Here is a 6000-nt window from a genome sequence, read left to right as displayed (position 1 = left end):
CAAGCCAACCTTAAAGGTTGAGTGCTCTGCTTTGCTGCTCAAAGTATTTCAGAGATGCCACATGAGTTCTTGATTTTGAGCATGAGAGTTATTGCTGTGCAGAACCCAGTGTATGATTCGTTATTTGGTATAAATTTAGCTTCGGGCATGTACTTAAGAATACAGTATTAGAGATTGTGATCATCATATAATACAAAATAAAACTAAATAAAAAGGTGGCCCAATGCCTTTTTAATATTTTTATGTAGTAATAAAGCACCCATGGAATTAAGCAGAGTTGTATAGGGAAAAGTCTAGAAAAAATACCCAGAGTTTTTATGAACTACGTCACGCAACCAACAGCTGATCATCACTAATGATTACTACAGCAGTACTTAAAGCTAAAGCGAACCTGTTGTCCTTTCGCACTACAGGAATGCGTTCATACTTCAGAGCTCACAATGACAGCAATAAAAAGCAACAACTTTACCAGTTGATAAATAGAAGGTGGTAGAGGCAACTCAGAAAGGTAACAGTGAAATATGGTGCACTGTAACAGACTACTATAGGTGCACTCCCAGCAGCTCAGGCTTTTACACCAAAGACCTTCAGTTTGATCATTTGGTAGAGGTGGTGTTCAGAAGGTGGGCAGGAGGCAGCAAACCAACCTCCAGCAATCTGGGAAGATACAGCATTCCCATACTGGAGCCCCAGTCTGCCATTTCACCATCTTTCAGCATCCAGAAGACTGAAACGTCAGCAGATACTCTTTGTTCTCATACAATATTTATGCCCTCATCTACTTCCTCTCAACAGCCCAGAATTTTATAGACACCTGCCATGCCCTCCTCGTTTGTCCTTTCCTTGAAGTAAACGGACCTTGGCATTTCCCCGCTCCTCTATGTAAGCTGTTTAAAGCTGTTTAACACTTCTGAGCTCCCCTATTTGCACCTTCCCGAGCTCTAACACACCCTTGAGAGGAATTCTGTGCAGTCTTCTGTTCCGTTCAAGTTACACATTCCAGGAGTGGCATATTGCATTCTCTAGTCCTTTCACAAGTCATTCCTAACCTTCTGTTATTCTTTTGCGTGCCACCTAACCATCAAGCTAATACTTCAAGAATTCTCAAAATTATTCAAAAAACTCTTTCATAAGCAATAATGGCTAATTTAAAACCCATCAACACATACAGATAGTTAGGACTGTTTTTCCCTCAACACTTTTCTTTGTGTCTATCAACACTGAGTTTCATCTGGCCTTGTATTGTACATTCACGACATTTTCTGCAACTCTTTACACTCTCAGCATCAGTGTCATTTCAACAATCTGGAATAACTCAAACTGTTTCCTCCCTAATTCAGTACTTTCTCCAGGTCAGTTATGAACCTAGTGAATGCTACAAGTCTTAGTTACGCTACTAGTCATGAAATCTGGTCAATAATACCTGTAACTGTCTGAGTTTTTTTAAACTGTTTATTTACAGTGGATATCTAAATGACATTCATCTACAAATGCTTATTCAGCTTGGATACTTTAGGTGCCTTCGGCGAAAGACTTTTTTCAAGCTTTTGGAAATACAAACACTACATCAAGCAGATCAATTGTTATCAATCTGCTCCTTCAAAAACAGAACAATACTTCATCTTCCTCTACAAAGACATACTGAGTTTTTCGCACTGAAATCATATTCATTCATAACTGAGAAATGTTACCATTTTCCCACTTCATAAAAATAGGTCTTGGCTTAATATAAACTACCAAAGGTGGCACCTCTGAAGAAGATTGCAATCTCTTCTACCACTGGAACACCGTGATGAAAGCTCTGTGGTAAGCACAGAATGACTTTCCTATTTGAATAATCTAATAAATGGAGCTTGTTCCCTGAAATAAAGTGAAACTTCTTCAAAAACAGAAAGTGTAATGGAGAAGGTTCTTGATGCTATACACCTGGATTTTATAATGCACTGAATAAAGCACTTAGTTCTGCAATGCAGCCCATCCACGGGTTGCTAAAGTAAAGTGATGAAGCATTGTCCAAGGTGTGGGTCATAGCCCCAGCTTTTACAATAACACATTACGCCTGCTTTGGGCTGTTCAGCAGTGCTGCTTCTACAGCCCTTGCATATGCTGTGATTCACACAGCTCCATCTCTGTCAAACCAAATGCACCTAAATCACATTCTCATTATACAGGAAAATTTTACTCAATTCCCAGTCACTCGTCATAACATGATGCACTCCAGATCAAGCTGCCAGATAAACCTGGACAACAACTGCCACCTGAGCCTCTCCTAGTTAGTCATCAGTTTTCCTAGCATTTTGCCACAAGTAAAATTTGTCACTGCTGGTGTTACCATTTATCACAGAAACAATGTAGTCTTCTCTGCTAAAAAAGCTGCCGCCCAGCTTCTCTGGTTACCGTTTAGACGTAATACTACTATGCATTACACTATAACCTTCAGGAACTACATAGCTTAAAACCTGCACTAACGCATCATGCTAGTTCACTTTAATCAATGCTTACTGCCCAAAGGACAGAAGTACAGTTTCTTATTATGACATACAAGCTTTTAAAGGTCTTGCAATACTTTTCATTTAAAAAAAAAAAGTTCCAGCCATTTCCTCCAAATAATTGTGCAGGATCAGGTCTTAAAATAGGATCTGAGTACACTTAATTGTGTTCAGGACACTGGTAGGAGGAATGACAACACTATGAAAAAATTAAACACACTCAGATCAATCATTACTTAATTTCCAGAGCTTGGTATTCTCCACATACCATGTGCTGAGTAACAAAAGACTTCCTTAAGCTAAAATGGATCTTCAGTAAAGCAACTAGTTACAAAGCCAAGTATTTACATAATTACATTGTATTTAAAGGGACATGGTTTAGGGGGCATGGTGGTGTTGGGATTACGGTTGGACTTGATGATCTCAAAGGTCCTTTCCAACCTTAATGATTCTGTGATTCTGTGAAAGCAGCTGCAGCCTGGTGCTCCTGACATGTGCACGTGGGTTGATTTTCAGATAACCCTTCTATTCTTCAACTTCTCTTCATTCTCAAACTTACCACATCCAAAAAGGGGAAGGTGCTAGAAGAGGATTCTCCAGGGCATCTCTTCCAACTTCTAGCATGAAAAATACATCTAAATCCTTTTTTCATCAACTCTTCACTTCATAATAGTTAGTTCTGTCCTTAAAGAAAGGGTAGCCAACACCCTCACTCCTCCAGTAATTAGAAACCCTATTTCCAGCTTTAATATTTCTTATCCTATTTGTAGCTGGTTGTTTTTAACCAGCAGCTGAAATATAGAGCATCAAAACAAGGGTGATTTGTAATTGACGTTTTTCTTTCTGTTGAATCAAAGTTCAATTAGATGCGTCTTGAAAAGCTGTAAAACTGCACCAGCCCTTAGCTTTTGATCTCCCTGCAAAAGACTGACCGCTACCAGATTCATTAAAAACAACTTGATGATTGCTCCCTGCTCCTGTTTTATCGACACACTGTATACACAGTGAGCTAACTTTAATTCTGTCATTCCTCCCATTGTGCAAACAGCTCTCTCTGCTGGGAATGTGCTAATCAGGCTCTGTAGGTCCAACTCACACCAGAAACATATGTCACAACAACAGGCTGAATTTACCAATTTGCTTTAAATTCCTGCTGTTCTCTTCCTTCTCCAACTTCCAACTCCTGTTTCCAGTGGAAACAAAATAAACAGGTTTTCCAGCAGGAAATACGTCTTATGAAAACAAAACAAAACAAAACAAAAAACACCTCAAAACCCGAAGAAAACCTGAGCTGATTCTTTGCTAAGCATTCACTTTTCCTGTCTTTGCAAAACTTGTATGAACCAAACATTCACATGTTTTAGAAACTAGTCACAAAAGCACCCATACCACCTTCCTCCTGCCTCCCATTGGGGAAAATGTCAGTATTTATTGAAACACAGCAAATTTTGCAATATTCTAGGGTTTCTAAACCTCAGCTGCAGCGCTTGGCCTCTAGGCCTTTTGTTTTCTAGCTCTGATGATTTTTAGTTAGCACTGGAACAGACAGCTTATTCAACATCCTCCAACCGCCCTGCCTCCTTGTCCATCTGCTAAGCACAAACTCAACCTCTGAAGTCACCGCAAAACCCTCTGCCAATTACAATTACTCAGTTTTTGTCAATATTCACACCGGATGCAGCATGTCTACTCCCCTGATCATCACCGGGGGTAAAAAAAGAAAAAATTGAGGTTTACCTCAAAACCAAGCTAAATCTTTAAAGGACAGGATCCTATTCCACCTGCCTCCTATAAGAGTGGAAAAAAGCTACAGGCTCCACATTATGTCATTATAATTTCCCCAGACATATGAAATCCTAGTGCCTCATGCTCATTACAACCTACAAATGTTCAAGGTAATACGAGCATAATGGTATGAAATGGTGTTCAGTCAAGCGTGCCCAAGGTTAACCACCACAAGTAATTCTCTTTTAAAAATCAATTGCATTAATGGGTGCACAGGGCAGTTGTTTTAAATTTGACAAACTACCACATATGACTTCACTGGTGCTCCATATCTACGGAACAATATTAAATACCTGGGGCAACCAAAACGTTTGGAGAATTTAGCTACAAAAGGAGCAAACCTAAGGATATGGGACATCCAGACTGTACGGGGGTTCTGATGCAGCCATGTTTTTGGGGACGGCCACAGGCAGCCTTCCCGCCACATTCCTCCCACAACAGCCACGTCCCCATGTTCCTCCACCAGCTGCTTCCCAGATTGGTGACGGAAGTGCCAGGCTCCGCCAGGATGTCAGCTTCCTGCTAGCCTGGGCTCTCACTGAATCTGTCAGAGGTGTGACTGAGGGTGGCATCCAGCCAGAAAAATTTCAGCCCTTGATGGTTCACGATGGACAAACCTCTAAATATTGGACAATTTTAAACAGACTTTGCTACTAGGCCTCTATTCAGGTCAAGTAGACTGTAGAGCCTCCTACAAAGAGAGAAGAGAAGTGCTCCCCACCTGAAAAGCTCCTGTACTGGGCATAACCAGCACCGCTTGGAGAGCGGGAGGCTGCTGGTGCCGGTGTGGGGGCCACCAGAACTGCCCCATGCTGGTCATGGCCACTTCCAGCAGCTCAGTAACAGCCCAAAGCCTCGGCCAAGGAGAGCAGGGGCAGGGAACCACGTGTGGGAAGTGGGGTATGTTTCCATACACTACAGAAGATACAGCTGGAGTACAAAGGCTGAGAGAGAGCACCACAGGTCATAGTCGTGTGAGTCTCCTGAAAAGGGTCTACTAACAATTCAATACTGAATTCTGCTAGGGACATAAACTAAACCCTAGGAAAAAGAGCTTTTGCAGTGTCTTGCTCCTCTTAATAAAATAATAAAAGTAACCAGCGTAATTCAGAAAAATATCTTGCGAACAAATTAAACATTCTAGCCTTCCTCCACTGTGCTTAAGTCAGTTTATTGTTGTCTTCAATTAGGCAAATGGTATCATATTTCACAGCAGCACCTTCTCTGGCATTGCTTATCATTAACAAGCATATGCATGGCTTACTGAGGATTCCTCTGTTCTAGCCCACAGATCACAATATCCCCTGAAAAACAGGAAGTGTTTATGTAAAAAAGAACATCACATATTTTCCATCCTCTTTATGTCAACAAGAGTTTGGGTATCTTCTGTTTTCTCTATTGCAGACTTACCTGAACACTTTCCTCAGAGACACAAGTAGAAAAAAAACCCCCAAAAACCTAGTTCCTTAAAACAATAGATAGCTTTGCATAATGGACTTTAAAATATTCTATATTCCTACTAAAGAAGATGGGCAACCTATTGCCACCCATCTTTAAAGAAATTCACATAAGCACAAAGCATGATCAAATTTCTACAGTTTACAAGCATACTATTTCTGCATTTGCAGCTCATTAGTTCTCCTAGAGTTTGCCAAAAAAGCATTGAGACTGATAGGGGAGGATTTACAGACATATACAACAGCAACATTCACTTCCAGCATTTCAA

The sequence above is a fragment of the Phaethon aethereus genome, assembly GCF_964289735.1.
Source record: "Phaethon aethereus genome assembly, chromosome: 9".
NCBI classification, from domain to species: Eukaryota; Metazoa; Chordata; class Aves; order Phaethontiformes; family Phaethontidae; genus Phaethon; species Phaethon aethereus.
Note: the sequence above shows the minus strand (reverse complement) of the source record.